The sequence below is a fragment of the Lipotes vexillifer genome, unplaced genomic scaffold (assembly GCF_000442215.2).
Source record: "Lipotes vexillifer unplaced genomic scaffold, Lipotes_vexillifer_v1.1 scaffold1495, whole genome shotgun sequence".
Taxonomy (NCBI): Eukaryota; Metazoa; Chordata; class Mammalia; order Artiodactyla; family Lipotidae; genus Lipotes; species Lipotes vexillifer.
The window spans coordinates 1385-17762 of record NW_006781409.1 but is presented as its reverse complement, the minus strand read 5'-3'; the positions used below and the strand labels follow the sequence as shown (position 1 = coordinate 17762).

Below are 16378 nucleotides of genomic sequence, written 5' to 3'. Positions count from 1 at the left end.
TTTCAAGATTACTATTATAACATATTTTTCCACTAAAACTTTGAAAGAAACCATTTGTAAACTTGTGCTTGTTTCTTTTTCAATTAATAACACCTTAATTTTCTACGATGTCATTTTTTTCATGCTACAATATGTGTAGTGCGATTTTGGCATTATACTAGTTCTCTGTGGCTGCTGTACAAATCACTACAAACTTTGTGGCTTAAAACAACAGAAATTTTTTCTATCATAGTTCTGAGCCAAAGCCAAGGTGTTGGCAGGGCCACACTCCCTCTGGAGGCTCTAGGGGAGCTTCTGGTGGCTTCTGGCACTCATTGGCTTGTGGCCACATTGCTCCAATCTCTTGCTTCTGTGGTCACATGGCCTTCTCCTCTTCTGTGTCCAATCTTTCTCTGACCCTCTTTTATAAGGATACATCTGAGGGCTTCCCTGGTGGCGCAGTGGTTAAGAATCCACCTGCCAATGCAGGGTACGTGGGTTTGAGCCCTGGTCTGGGAAGATCCCACATGCCATGGAGCAACTAAGCCTGTGCGCCACAGCTACTGAGGCTGCGCTCTAGAGCCCACGAGCCACAACTACTGAGCCCATGCACTTAGAGTCCATGCTCCACAACAAGACAAGCCACCGCAATAAGAAGCCCGCACACTGCAACAAAGAGTAGTCCCTGCTCGCTGCAAGTGGAGAAAGCCCTCGTGCAACACCGAAGACCCAACACAGCCAAAAATAAGTAAATTAAAAAAAAAAGGATACATCTGGTTGCATTTAGGGCCCACCTGAGTAATCTAGGATAATCTCCCTATCTCAAGATCCATAACTTTATCACACTTGCAAACACCCTTTATCAATATAAGATAATATTTATAGGTTACAAGAATTGGGACCTGATATCTTTGGGGGCCACACTTCGGTCTGCTACAGGCAACCAAAAAATTATCTCTAAATTGAGTTATTTTTGTCAGTTCCTTTCACTTTCAATGATATGGAAGCAGAACGAGAATAACAACGGTCAAGAATGTTGACCAATTTGGGGTAATGCTCCAGTTTCCTAACCCAGTTCTCTTGTTTTCTGATCTGACAGAATCACAGTTTAAGAGAAAACTGATGACTTGGATTAACCCAGGGATATATTCAATTAGACCATCTAGAGGAGTGAGTGAAAAGAACTAACTTCAGACAGGCCTTCCTACACATTTTTCATACACTGAAGAATCGCAAAAGGTCAGAGCCAGAATGGACCACAGATACTGTTTAATCCAAACCTATTAATTAACAGATGAGGAAACTGAGGCCCAAAAGGCTGATGACCAGGTCAATGGTCACACAAGCAGTTTATAGCCCTAGACTCTTTCACCCAGACTGTACTGCCAAGAATCCATAAGGAAAATACTTTTAAATGTTTATGTCACCATAAAGCCATTAAAAAGAAATTTGTGGACTATGAAGAGATAGAAATATACACATGAAAAAATGTGTTGAGATAAGCAGAATAAAAATCCATGTATACACCTAGCATTACAATCTGAAAATTACTGTATCATAAAAATTTACAAGGAGAGCTATGTGGGGATATGTGGGGATACTTTTTTTTTTTTTTTTTTTTTTGTGGTACACAGACCTCTCACTGTTGTGGCCTCTCCCGTCGCAGAGCACGAGCTCCGGACACGCAGGCTCAGCGGCCATGGCTCACGGACCCAGCCGCTCTGCAGCATGTGGGATCCTCCTAGACTGGGGCACGAACCCGTGTCCCCTGCATCGGCAGGTGGACTCTCAACCACTGCACCACCAGGGAAGCCTGGGGATACTTTTTTTATAATTCTTTTTAAAAATTGTTTTTGGCCACATCTTGCAGCATGTGGGATCTTAGTTCCCCAACCAGGGATCGAACCCGCACCCCCAGCAGTGGAAGCATGAAGTCCTAAGCACTGGACTGCCAGGAAGTCCCTATGTGGGTATACTTTTAATCACGTTCATTCCTCTGTTTCTTGATTGTGAGAGAGAAGTAGAATTGGGACTAATGGGTTGAAGCAACAGGTCTGGCTGTGGATAAGTTTCAGTTCACTATAAGGAAGAAATTTCTAAAGGTCAAAGTTGTCCAAAGCGGGAATGAGAGATGATGACATTCATCCCTGGAGGTTATTAAAGCTGAGGCTGCAGAGCACTTGGCAGGAATGTGGAAGTTATACTGATTCCCACATTCAAACAGGCTGTATTAGATAATCTGGGCAGATGCTAAAACCAGAGGTTCCGGAGACCAGGCACATAGGGATGTCCTTGGATGTGTACTCTTAATAAGCTACCCAAGTGATTCTCGTGTTTGGGGGGAATGCATCAGACACCTAAAAGGAACTGTTCCAATTCAAGAGTCTATAATTTTCCTCATAAGGTAATGGAAACAACACTGTAATTGTAGCAAGGAATCCAGATTCTTTCTTGGTTTGGTCCCTAAGAAGCTGTGTGATTTTTGAGCATATGACATCATCTCTCTGGGACTCGATTTTCCTGTCTGCAAAAAGAAGTGAGACTAGATATATCTTATGGCTCTTAGATGGTAGGAATTTGTGTTTCTGAGGGTGGCCTGGAAGAAATTAATCTTCAAACTCTCTGGCAAATTCCTCATGACATTCAGATGACAGAGAATTGTCCTGGAATGACTGCCTAAGACAGCTGGGCAAGGCCATACGAGCTGGCTGTTTTCCTGGAGTTGGCAGGCATTAGGCCCAGGATATGTCTGTCACATGCAGGGCAGGTGGGGAGTGGAGAAGGCTGGCAGGCTGGAAGTTGGAAGCTCAGAAACCTCCCCATTTTGGCTCCAACCACCATCTTTGTAATCTACTTACTGTTCAAAAAGGACAGTCCAAGGAGGCTGACCTGCTGTCCTGAAAGGGAGTGATAAGGTGATCAGGAAGTGCCCTTTCTGTGGGCACCTTGCCCAGAAATACTAAGCCTCTGGAAGGTGAGAGGGGTTGGCAACTCTTCTTCTTATGAATGAGCCTTCCCTCCCAAAAGGCAATGAGCCTTGGCTTTTGATCTAATACTAGGTTCTCTTTCTTCCCTATTTTTCTTTCTCTAATTCTCCATCTGTGTTCCCTGAAGGTCATTTATTTGCTAAGCCTCACCCCTTATACCTTTTACTTTTTCACTATTGAGGGAGGAATTGTGTTCTAATGGTTATCTCTTGTGTTTGATCTTCCCCTTATACCCATTCCTTATCTCAGTACATTTACTTCCTGGGATGGCCTTCCTAACCCCGAGACATCTGACCCACAGATGAACCAATGCGCATTCCTCTACTCTCTTCATTCTACCAAGGTCTGTGAATTAACCTATGAGGTCCTATCTGAGAGATGAAGATGCCGTCCTGATGTTGGCAGGGAAATTTCAAATCAAAATCATAGAAGATGGGAGTGGGTTAACAGATTATCTCAGGCTAAGTAAGGGACAGACTGGTACATAGCTTGCAGATGAAGATGTACAAATTTTAGTACCCAGTCATGTCCCTGGAAACCCCTGCCACTAAGGCTCTGATGACTCCCAAGTCCATATCTCTTACAGAAAATGTTCTCTAGAACTTCAAGTCCCTCACTTCCAGCTGTCTCCTGGACAGCACCACCTAAATGCCCATTTAAAACCTCCTACTCAGCATGACCAAGTGTGTTCCGGTGTCTTCTCTCCCACACCTAGAGCTTCCTCAAATTTTTATATTAGGTTAAATCAATAAAGGTTAACATTACTTTTGCTAAATTTATTTATTTAAATGTATTATGTTTATTTTTATATAATATTTATTATTAATAAAGATCTGCCAAGACATGGAAGCAACCTAAGTGTCCGTCAACAGATGCATGGATAAAGAAGATGTGGCACATATATACAATGGAATATTACTCAGCCATAAAAAGAAACGAAATTGAGTTATTAGTAGTGAGGTGGATGGACCTAGAGTGTGTCATACAGAGTGAAGTCAGAAAGAGAAAAGCAAATACCGTATGCTAACACATAGATATGGAATCTAAAAAAAAAAAAAAAGGTTCTGAAGAACCTAGGGGCAGGACAGGAATAAAGATGCAGATGTAGATAATGGACTTGAGGACATGGGGAAGGGGAGGGGTAAACTGGGACGAAGTGAGAGAGTAGCATTGATATATATACACTACCAAATGTAAAATAGCTAGCTAGTGGGAAGCAGCCACATAGCACAGGGAGATCAGCTCGGTGCTCTGTGACCACCTAGAGGGGTGGGATAGGGAGGGTGGGAGGGAGGTGCAAGAGGGAGGGGATATGGGGATATATGTATACGTATAGCTGATTCACTTTGTTATACAGCAGAAACTAACACAACAATGGGCATTGTTTGCCCTTTGTATTGGACTATGTTTTCAAGGACATTTAGTCCAAGGATGATGTTTACTTTCCATGTTCGATAATTATAATAACGGCCTCCAACTTTGGGATGACATCTTTTAAAAAATCCTTTATTATGATTTTGTGGCATTTCAGAAGAGAAAAGATGTATGTATTCAATCCATCATGTTAACTTGGATACAATTTTGAATGAGTTACCTTAGGCCTCACATTAGTCACCAAGTCCTATCAGTCTTATATTCTACCTTTTCCTCAGATGTCTGGTATCTTACTATTCTTTCACAGTGGGCCCTGGAGGCACAGGTGCTGCCACTGACAAGGTTTGCGACCAAGGAAAAGTAATGACTGCTCTTGAATTTGCAGTTTCCCCGATTATAAGATGGAAAAGATACCAGTTCTTCTCTTACAGGATTTCTGTGAAGATTAAATTAGGTGTGGCTCTAAAGCTGTGGTTTCAGCTGATGCTGTGGTGGTTACTCCTTATTTTCTACTTAGACTCTCTCATCTAAAGGTTCCCTAAGTAGTCTCAGATTCCCTATCTCTTCCTGCTCAATCCTTCATTCACTTCTAACACATAGATGTGATTTATCCTCCTACTTAAAAACCTCTAATGGCAGCCCATTACCTTTGGGATAAAATCCACAAGTCAAAGTTCATTTTTAATCTGTAATTATGGTTAAAACTCATATCCTTTTTTAAAAAAATCTTTATTGGAGTATAATTGCTTTGCAATGTTGTGTTAGTTTCTGCTGTATAATAAAGTGAATCACTTATACAATTACATATATCCCCATATCCCCTCCCTGTTGCACCTCCCTCCCACCCTCCCTATCCTACCCCTCTAGGTGGTCACAAAGCACCGAGCTGATCTCCCTGTGCTATGCAGCTGCTTCCCACTAGCTAGCTATTTTACGTTTGGTAGTGTACATATGTCCATGCCACTCTCTTTGTCCCAGTTTATCCTTCTCCCTCCCCGGGTCCTCACCTCCTTTCTCTACGTCTACATCTTTATTCCTGTTCTGTCCCGAGGTTCGTCAGAACCTTTTTTTTTTTTTTAAGATTCCATATATATGTGTTAGCATACAGGATTTGTTTTTCTCTTTCTGACTTACTTCACTCTGCATGAGAGACTCTAGGTCCATCCAACTCACTACAAATAACTCAACTTTATTTCCTTTTATGGCTGAGTAATATTCCATTGTATATATGTGCCACATCTTTATCCATTCATCTGTCAATGGACACTTACATTACTTCCATATGTTGACTATTGTAAATAGGGCTGCAATGAACACTGTGTTATATGTCTCTTTTTGAATAATGGTTTTCTCAGGGTATATGCCCAGTAGTGGGATTGCTGGGTCATATGGTACTTCTATTTTTAAAGAACCTCCATACTGTTCTCAATAGTGGTTGGATCAATTTACATTCCCACCAACAGTGCAAGAGGGTTCCCTTTTCCCCACACCCTCTCCAGGATTTATTGCTTGTAGATTTTTTGATGATGGCCATTCTGACTGGTGTGAGGTGATACCTCATTGCGGTTTTGATTTGCATTTCTCTAATGATTAGGGATGTTGAGCATCCTTTCATGTGTTTGTTGGCAATCTGTATATCTTCTTTGGAGAAATGTTTATTTAAAGCTTCTGCCCATTTTGGATTTGTTTTTTTGATATTCAGCTGAACGAGCTACTTGTATATTTTGGAGATTAATCCTTTGTCAGTTGCTTTGTTTGAAAATATTTTCTCCCATTCTGATGGTTGTCCTTTCATCTTGTTTATGGTTTCCTTTGCTGTGTAAAAGCTTTTAAGTTTCATTAGGTCCCATTTGTTTATTTTTGTTTTGTTTTGTTTTTTTGCGATACATGGGCCTCTCACTGTTGTGGCCTCTCCCGTTGCGGAGCACAGGCTCTGGACGCGCAGGCTCAGCGGCCATGGCTCACGGGCCCAGCCACTCCGCGGCATGTGGGGTCTTCCCGGACCGGGGCACGAACCCGTGTCCCCTGCATCGACAGGTGGACTCTCAACCACTGCGCCACCAGGGAAGCCCTATTTTTGTTTTTATTTCCATTTCTCTAGGACGTGGGTCAAAAAGGATCTTGCTGTGATTTATGTCATAGAGTGTTCTGCCTATGTTTTCCTCTAAGAGTTTTATAGTGTCTGGTCTTACATTCTGGTCTTTAATCCATTTTGAGTTTATTTTTGTGTATGGTGTTAGGGAGTGTTCTAATGTCATTCTTTTACATGTAGCAGTCCAGTTTTCCTAGCACCACTTACTGAAGAGGCTGTCTTTTCTCCATTGTATGTTCTTGCCTCCTTTATCAAAGATAAGGTGACCATATGTGCGTGGGTTTATCTCTGTGTTTTCTATCCTGTTCCAGTGATCGATATTTCTGTTTTTGTGCCAGTACCATACTGTTTTGATTACTGTAGTTTTGTAGTATAGTCTGAAGTCCAGGAGCCTGATTCCTCCAGCTCCATTTTTCTTTCTCAAGATTGCTTTGGCTATTCGGGGTCTTTTGTGATTCCATACAAATTGTGAATTTTTTTGTTCTAGTTCTGTGAAAAATGCCATTGGTAGTTTGATAGGGATTGCACTGAATCTGTAGACTGCTTTGGGTAGTACAGTCATTTTCACAATGTTAATTCTTCAAATCCAAGAACATGGCATATCTCTCCATCTGTTTGTATCATCTTTACTTACTTTCATCAGTGTCTTATAGTTTTCTGCACATGGGTCTTTTGCCTCCTTAGGTACACTGATTCCTACGTATTTTATTCTGTTTGTTGCAATGGTAAATGGGAGTGTTTCTTTAATTTCGCTTTCAGATTTTTCATCATTAGTGTATAGGCATGCAAGAGATTTCTGTGCATTATTTGTGTCCTGCTACTTTACCGAATTCATGGATTAGCTCCAGTAGTTTTCTGGTAGCATCTTTAGGATTCTCTATGTATAGTATCATGTCATCTGCAAACAGTGACTGTTTCACTTCTTCTTTTCCAATTTGGATTCCTTTAATTGCTTTTTCTTCTCTGATTGCTGTGGCTAAAACTTCCAAAACTAGGTTGAATAACAGTGGTGAGAATGGGCAACCTTGTCTTGTTCCTGATCTTAGTGGAAATGGTCTCAGTTTTTCACCACTGAGAATGCTGTTGGCTGTCGGTTTGTCATATATAACCTTTATTTTGTGGAGGTAAGTTCCCTCTATGCCTACTTTCTGGAGGGTTTTTATAATAAATTCTTGCTTAATTTTGTCAAAAGCTTTTTCTGCCTCTATTGAGATGATCATATGGTTTTTCTCCTTCAATTTGTTAATGTGGTTTATTACATTGATTTGTGTATATTGAAGGAACCCCATTTGATCATGGTGTATGATCCTTTTAATGTGCTCTTGGATTCTGTTTGCTAGTATTTTGTTGAGGATTTTTGCATCTATGTTCATCAGTGATATTGGCCTGTAGTTTTATTTTTTTGTGACATCTTTGTTTGCTTTTGGTATCAGGGTGATGATGGCCTCGTAGAATGAGTTTGGGAGTGTTCCTGCCTCTGCTATATTTTGGAAGAATTTGAGAAGGATAGGTGTCAGCTCTTCTCTAAATGTTTGATATTATTCACCTGTGAAGCCATCTGGTCCTGGGCTTTTGTTTCTTGGAAGATTTTTAATCACAGTCTGAATTTCAGTTCTTGTGATTGGTCTATTTGTATTTTTCCTGGTTCAGTCTCAGAAGGTTGTGCTTTTCTAAGAATGTGTCCATTTCTTCCAGGTTTTCCATTTTATTGGCATAGAGTTGCTTGTACTAATCTCTCATGATCCTCTGTATGCCTGCAGTGACAGTTGGTACTTCTTCTTTTTCATTTCTAATTCTATTGATTTGAGTCTGCTCCCTTTTCTTCTTGATTAGTCTTGCTTGGTTTATCAATTTTATCTTCTCAAAGAGCCAGCTTTTAGTTTGATTGATTTTTGCTAGAGTTTCCTTCATTTCTTTTTCATTTATTTCTGATCTGATTTTTATCATTTCTTTCCTTCTACTAACATTGGGTTTTTTCTGTTCTTCTTTCTCTAACTGCTTTAGGTGTAAGGTTAGGTTGTTTAGTTGAGATGTTTCTTGTTTCTTGAGGTAGGATTGTATTGCTATAAACTTCCCTCTTAGAACTGTTTTTGCTGCATCCCATAGGTTTTGGGTCGTCGTGTTTTCATTGTCATTTGTTTCTAGGTATTTTTTGATTTCCTCTTTGATCTCTTCAGTGATCTCTTGGTTATTTAGTAGTGTACTTTTTAGCCTCCATGTGTTTGTATTTTTTAGAGTTTTTCCTGTAATAGATATCTAGTCTCATAATGTTGTGGTCGGAAAAGATACTTGATATGATTTCAATTTTCTTAAATTTACCAAGGCTTGATTTGTGACCCAAGATATGATCTATCTTGGAGAATGTTCCATGAGCACTTCAGAAGAAAGTGTATTCTGTTGTTTCTGGATGGAACGTCCTATAAATATCAATTAAGTCCATCTTGTTTAATGTGTCATTTAAAGTTTGTGTTTCCTTATTTATTTTCATTTTGGATGATCTGTCCATCGGTGAAAGTGGGGTGTTGAAGTCCCCTACTATGATTGTGTTACTGTTGATTTCCCCTTTTATGGCTGTTAGTATTTGACTTATGTACTGAGGTACTCCTATGTTGGGTGCATAAATATTTACAATTGTTATATCTTCTTCTTGGATTGGTTCCTTGATCATTATGTAGTGTACTTCTTTGTCTCTTGTAATAGTCTTTATTTTAAAGTCTATTTTGTCTAATATGAGAATTGCTACTCCAGGTTTCTTTTGATTTCCATTTGCACGGAATATCTTTTTCCATTTCCTAACTTTCAGTCTATATGTGTCCCTAGGTCTGAAGTGGGTCTCTTGTAGACAGCATATATACAGGTCTTGTTTTTTTTTTTTCATTCAGCCAGTCTATGTCTTTTGGTTGGAGCATTTAATCCATTTACATTTAAGGTAATTATCGATATGTCTGTTCTAATTAATTAATTAATTTTTGGCTGTGTTGGGTCTTCGTTTCTGTGCGAGGGCTTTCTCTAGTTGCGGCAAGTGGGGGCCACTCTTCATTGCGGTGCACGGGCCTCTCACTATCGCGGCCTCTGTTCTCGCAGAGCACAGGCTCCAGACACACAGGCTCAGTAGTTGTGGCTCACGGGCCCAGTTGCTCCGCGGCATGTGGGATCTTCCCAGACCAGGGCTCGAACCTGCGTCCCCTGCATTGGCAGGCAGATTCTCAACCACTGAGCCACCAGGGAAGCCCCCAGGTCTTGTTTTTGTATCCATTCATCCAGTCTATGTCATTTGGTTGGAGGATTTAATCCATTTACATTTAAGGTAGTTATTGATATGTATGTTCCTATTACCATTTTCTTAATTGTTTTGTGTTTGTTATCGTACGTCTTTTCCTTCTCTTGTGTTTCCTGCCTAGAGAAGTTCCTTTAGCATTTGTTGTAAAGCTGGTTTGGTGGTGCTGAATTCTCTTAGCTTTTTCTTATCTGTAAAGGTTTTAATTTCTCCTTCGAATCTGAATGAGATCCTTGCTGGCTAGAGTGGTCTTGGTTGTACGTTTTTTCCCTTTCATCACTTTAAATATGTCCTGCCACTCCCTTCTGGCTTGCAGAGTTTCTGCTGAAAGATCAGCTGTTAAGCTCATGGGATTCCCTTGTATATTATTTGTTGCTTTTCCCTTGCTGCTTTTAATAATTTTTCTTTGTATTTAATTTTTGATAGTTTGTTTAATATGTGTCTTGGCATGTGTCTCCTTGGATTTATCTTGTATGGGACTCTCTGCACTTCTTGGACTTGACTATTTTCTTTCCCATATTAGGGAAGTTTTCAATGATAATATTTTCAAATATTTTCTCAGTTCCTTTCTTTTTCTCTTCCTCTGGGACCCCTATAATTCAAATGTTGGTGCGTTTTATGCTGTCCCAGAGGTCTCTGAGACTGTCTTCAATTCTTCTAATTCTTTTATCTTTATTCTGCTCTGCAGTAGTTATTTTCACTATTTTATCTTCCAGGTCACTTATCTGTTCTTCTGCCTCAGTTATTCTGCTATTGATTCCCTAATTTTAGAGAATTTTAAATTTCATTTATTGAGTTGTTCATCATTGTTTGTTTGCTCTTTAGTTCTTCTAGGTCCTTGTTAAACGTTTCTTGTATTTTCTCCATTCTATTTCCAAGATTTTGGATTGTCTTTACTATCATTACTCTGAATTATTTTTCAGGTAGACTGCCTATTTCCTCTTCATTTGTTAGGTCTGGTGGGTTTTTACCTTGCTACTTCATCTGCTGTGTGTTTCTCTGTCCTCTCATCTAGCTTAACTTACTGTGTTTCGGATCTCCTTTTTGCAGGCTGCAGGTTTGTAGTTCCTGTTGTTTTTGGTGTCTGCCTCCAGTGGGTAAGGTTGGTTCAGTGAGCCTGTGAGCCACAGCTACTGAAGCCTGCACACCTACAGCCCATGCTTAGCAACAAGAGAAGCCACCTCCATGAGAAGCCCACACACCACAACGAGGAGTAGCCCCCACTCGCCGCAACTAGAGAAAGCCCGCACGCAGCAACGAAGACCCAATGCAGCCCAAAATTAATTAATTTAAAAAAATACAGTGAGTTAATGTTTAAAAAAAAACTTAATGGTCAATCATTTTAGTTATTCTCTTGCCTCTCTTTTGATTTATCACACTCTCATACTTGCTTTAGCCTTTTAAGGACTTTTAATGAAGTCTAATTTTCTACCTGATACATGCCCGAAATCAAGGGAGCTAAATGAGGCTGGAGAACGATTTGCCTCTCTTTAAATTCATAAATATTAATAATAATCAAGAGGGTCTTTAAGCTACCTAGAAGTCAAAACTCTGTTTCCCTATTCCAATCTCCTTACTCTCCTAAATGACTATTTCATCGCTTCTAATCTCTTCCCAGTCCTTTAACATCTCTACTGTCTTTGCTGCCCATATTACTAAGAAAATTTAAACAGTTAGAAGAAAACTTCTACAAGCTCCCACCAGCCCTTTGTGCTTATTTGTACCTCTGTGCATTTACTATGCCTTCCCTCCTCTTCCTATGAATACACTGTACATGTTTCTAGCTAAAGCTACCATGTACCTGTGCATCAGATTCAGTCCCTTACCTCCTTGTCGAAATCAGTCCTCGAATTTTCTCTCTTTCTCCTGCACCATTTTTTCCTCTTTACTGAATCAGTCTCATCACCATACAAACATACTGTGACTTTCATACTAATTAAAAACCCTACATATTCTAATCTCATTTACCCATGTAGATACTACTGCGCTTCTTCCTTTTAAGGAAAACGCCTATGAAGGCTAATAATACTCACTACCTCAACTCACTCTCCTCCCATTCTGACTTGAACCCACCCCAGTTAGGCTTTTTGCTCTCAGTGCTTCACGGAACACGAACTTATCAAGGTCAGCAGTGAAGTCAATGTTGCTAAATTTGGTGGTCGATTCTCAGTCCTTATCTTACTTGACTGTCAGTTACATTTGATATGGTAGATCAACTCTACTCTTCCTTGAAATACTTTCTGTTAAATTTGGCTTCCAAGAAACCATATCCTCCTGATATTCCTTGTCTCCAGCTACTCTTTCGCAATTTGTTTTGCTGATTTCTTCTTTTCTCCATGTCCTCTATATACTAGAGTATCCCAAGTTTTAGGACTTGGATTATGTTTTCTACCTACACTCACTCCTTTGGTGAGCTCATTAATTCCATGGCTTTAAATACCATCCATATGCCGATGACTTATATCCCAGCTCAGACTCTCCCTGAAAAATCTAGAGCCACAAACCCAAGTGCCTACTTGTTATTTCCGGTTGAATGTATAATAGGTCCCTAAAATTTGACATGTCTAAAAATTAAGTTTTTACAAAAACAGACACATAGATGGAGCAGGTTAGAAAGCCCAGAAATAAACCCATGCACTTACGGCCAATTAATCTACAACAAAGTAGGCAAGGATATACAATGGAGAAAAGACAGTCTCTTCAATAAGTGGTGCTGGGAAAACTGAACAGCTACATGTAAAAGAATGAAATTAGGACACTCCCTAACACCATACACAAAAATAAACTCAAAATGGATTAAAGACCTAAATGTAAGACCAGATATTGTAAAACTCCTAGAAGAAAACATAGGCAGAACACTCTCTGATGTAAATTGCAGCAATATCTTTTTGGATCCATCTCCTAGAATAATGGAAATAAAAACAAAAATAAACAAATGGTACCTAATTAAACTTAAAAGCTTTTGCATAGCAAAGGAAACCATAAACAAAATGAAAAGACAACCTACTGAATGGAGAAAATATTTGCAAATGATGCAACTGGCAAGGGATTAATTTCCAAAATACACAAACAGCTCATACCGCTCAATATCAAAAAAACAAACAACCAAATCAAAAAATGTGCAGAAAATCTGAATAGGCATTTCTCCAAAGAAGACATACATATGGCCATGAGGCACATGAAAAGATGCTCAACATCACTAATTATTAGAAAAATGAAAATCAAAACTACCATGAGGTATCACCTCACACTGGGCAGAATGGCCATCATCAAAAAGTCTACAAATAATAAATGCTAGATAGGGTGTGGAGTAAAAGGATCCCTCCTATACTGCTGGTGGGAATGTAAATTGGTGCAGCCACTATAGAGAACAGTATAGAGGTTCCTTAAAAAACTAAAAATAGAGTTATCATATAATCCTGCAATCCTACTCCTGGGCATATATCTGGATAAAACTATAACTCAAAAAGATACATGCACCCCAATATTCATTGCAGCACTATTTACAATTGTCAAGACATGCAAGCAACCTAAGTGTCCACTGACAGATGAATGGATAAAGAAGATATGGTATATATATATATATATATATATATATATATATATATACACACACACACATACACATACATACACAATGGAATATTACTCAGCCATAAAGAAGAATGAAATAATCATTTGCAGCATCATGGATGGACCCAGTGATTATCATACAAAGTGAAGTACGCCAGACAGAGAAAGACAAATATCATATAATATTGCTTACATGTGGAATCTAAAAAAAAATGATACAAATGAACTTATTTACAAAACAGAAATAGATCCACAGACACAGAAAACAAACTTATGGTTACTAAAGGGGAAAGGGCGGGGAGAGATAAATTAGGAGTTTAAGATTAACATATACACACTACTGTATATAAAATAGATAACCAACAAGGACCTACTGTATAGCACAGGGAACTCAATATTTTGTAATAACTCAATATTTTGTAATAATAATAAAATAATATACATATGTATGTATAACTGAATCACTGTGCTGTACACCTGAAGCTAACACAACACTGTAAATCAACTATACTTCAATTAAAAAATAAAAATGAAAATAAATTCTTTGATTTCTTATACTTCAGCTAAACCAACAAACAACCCCCCTGCCCCATTCACAGTCTTTGTCATTGAACTTAATGGCAACTCTGTTCTTCTAGTCACTCAAGCCCGAAAGTGTAGAGTCATCATCAATTCCTTTCTTTCTCTCATATTCTACATCAGATCTATCCACAAATACTATTCTGCCTTTAAGCTTGAATTGGAATCTGACCACTTCACATATCTCCAATGCTGACAGTCTAGTCTGAGTCACCATTTTTACAATAGCCTCCTATCTGGTGCTTAACCTCCCAACTCCCCAGAGTACGTAGAAAGCAATAGAGTGATCCTGTTGAAATGTAAGTCAGAGCATTTCACCCCATGCTCAAAGTCCTCCGGGGGCCTTATAATGACCAAGAAGCTACACGATCTAGCTCACCATTATCACTCTGACTTCATCTCTGTTATCCTTTCTTTCCTTCACTCTATTCTAGTCCCCTCTTCTTAGTTCCTCAAAACACCAGGAACATGCCTGCCTTGGAGTTTTAGCATTGGCTTTCGGGAATATTTGTTCCCTCAATATCCACATAATGCAACCCCTCATCTCCATCCATCTTTACTCAAATGTTACCTTCTCAGGAAGTTCTTGCTTGGCCACTAGTTCCAAAATGTTAACACTCCTATCCCCTTTTCATACTTATTTTCTTCACTGGTCTTTATCACTATGGAAATTCTGCAAATTTTCCTTATTTATTTTGTTATCTCCTCTACTAGAATCTAAATTCCATGAGAGCAGAAATTCTGACCTGTTTCATTTACTTCTGAATCCCCAGTGCCCAACAATGCTTAGAAAATGGTAAATACCCAGTCAATATTTGTTGAATGAATGACCAGGCATACTGAAAGAAGAACCAGATGGAACTTTAATAAATAAAAATAGGATAATTGAAATAAACACCTGAAAGCTAGATTAAAGGTAAAATTATTTTTCAGAGAACACCACAATGTCAATGAAAGAGATATATGCCATTGTTCATCTTATGAAACTAGCATAAATTTAGTACTGAAACTAGCATAAATTTGGTACCAAAACCAGCAAGGAGGGTAAATAAGAAAACCAACAGACCAATCTTGCCCATGAAAATAGATACAAAATCCTGAACATTTTATCAAGCAAAATCCAGAAATGGGTGAAAAAAATATAATATATACTAGCCAATATTAGGGTATAATTCCATTTATATAAATTTCAGAATGAGAGAATACTAAGAATGCAAGCATCTTTCATTATCCAAATCTACTTGGTACTTGAGTTCAGACAGTGACAGTCTGAATAATAAGTTGGGATACTTACGGGTACCTCAACTGAGTACATTTATTTTTTGAAGTAATATATAGTAATATTGACTCTTTTTTGTTTTTTTTTTAGTGTGCTGTTCTATGAATCTTGACCTATGTATAGATTCATGTCACCATCACTAACCCAATCAGAATACAGAACTGTTATGTCACTCCAAAACTCCCCCAACTCCCAATCCCTGGCAACTATTGATCCATTCTCTATCACTATAGTTTATTTTCTTTTGGTTTATTTATTTTTTAGAATGTCCTACAAATGGATTCATATAGTATCTAACCTTCTGAGATGGATTATTTTTTTCATTCAGGCAAATGACTTCGAAATTAATCCAAGTTGGTGCATACATCAATAGTTCTCTCCTTTTTATTGCTGGATATGGATGTACCACAGTCTGTTTATTCATTCACCCACTGAAGGACAATTGGGTTGTTTCCAGTCTTCAGAGATGATGAATAAAGTTTCTACATATATTGACAAGTTTTTGTCTGAAGGCAAGTTTTCATTTCTCTTGGATAAGTACCTAGGAGTGGGATTGCTGGGTCACATGGTAAGGATATGTTTAACTTTGTAAGAAACTTCCAGAGTAGCTGCATCATTTTACTTTCCCACCAACAGCATATGAGAGTTCCAGTTGCTCCATAACCTCACTGACACTTGGTATTGTCAGCATTTTTATTTTAGCCATTCTATTGGTGTGCAGTAGAAACTTTGTCCTTTTGTTTCCCCCAAATGGGAAAGCAAATAGCTGGATTTTGATAGTTAGGGAATCATCTAAAATTTTATCTTAATTTATTTGGTTATTGGTTTCCATAGTAAAGGATACACACCTATGTGGAAAGATTGTGAGGAAAAGCAACAATTTGCTTAATATAAAAGTAGATAGTGGTTCCTCTGGTGGAAAAGGAGGTAGATGCCATCCACTATATTCCCTAGAGGCTCTAAGGTACTGAGGATGTGTTCTTTATGAAGCGGCATTGTGGTACATGTGACCTGTTCTATTCTTCTTGAAACTATACCAATGTGTTTGATAGATTTCACAATTAACAATTTTTAAAGAGATATTTGAGCACAGAAAACACACAAAAACCCCAAAGTAATGCAGAAAAACATTTTAAAACAACTTCTTTCAAGAGTTCAAGTACAATGAGTTAAAACACTTTAAAGCATTTTGTAGAATTTGAATATAAGGCTTTTTTTTTTTTTTTTTTTTTTTTTTT

At 38.5% G+C, this 16378-nt stretch overlaps 1 protein-coding gene across 5 annotated transcripts in view; it reads right to left on the bottom strand.

Moving 5' to 3' along the window:
- The window catches only part of RGS6 (regulator of G protein signaling 6), a 188270-nt gene that overhangs the window by 171204 nt on the left and 688 nt on the right, over positions 1-16378 (bottom strand). The gene's annotated exons all lie outside the window — the stretch shown is intronic.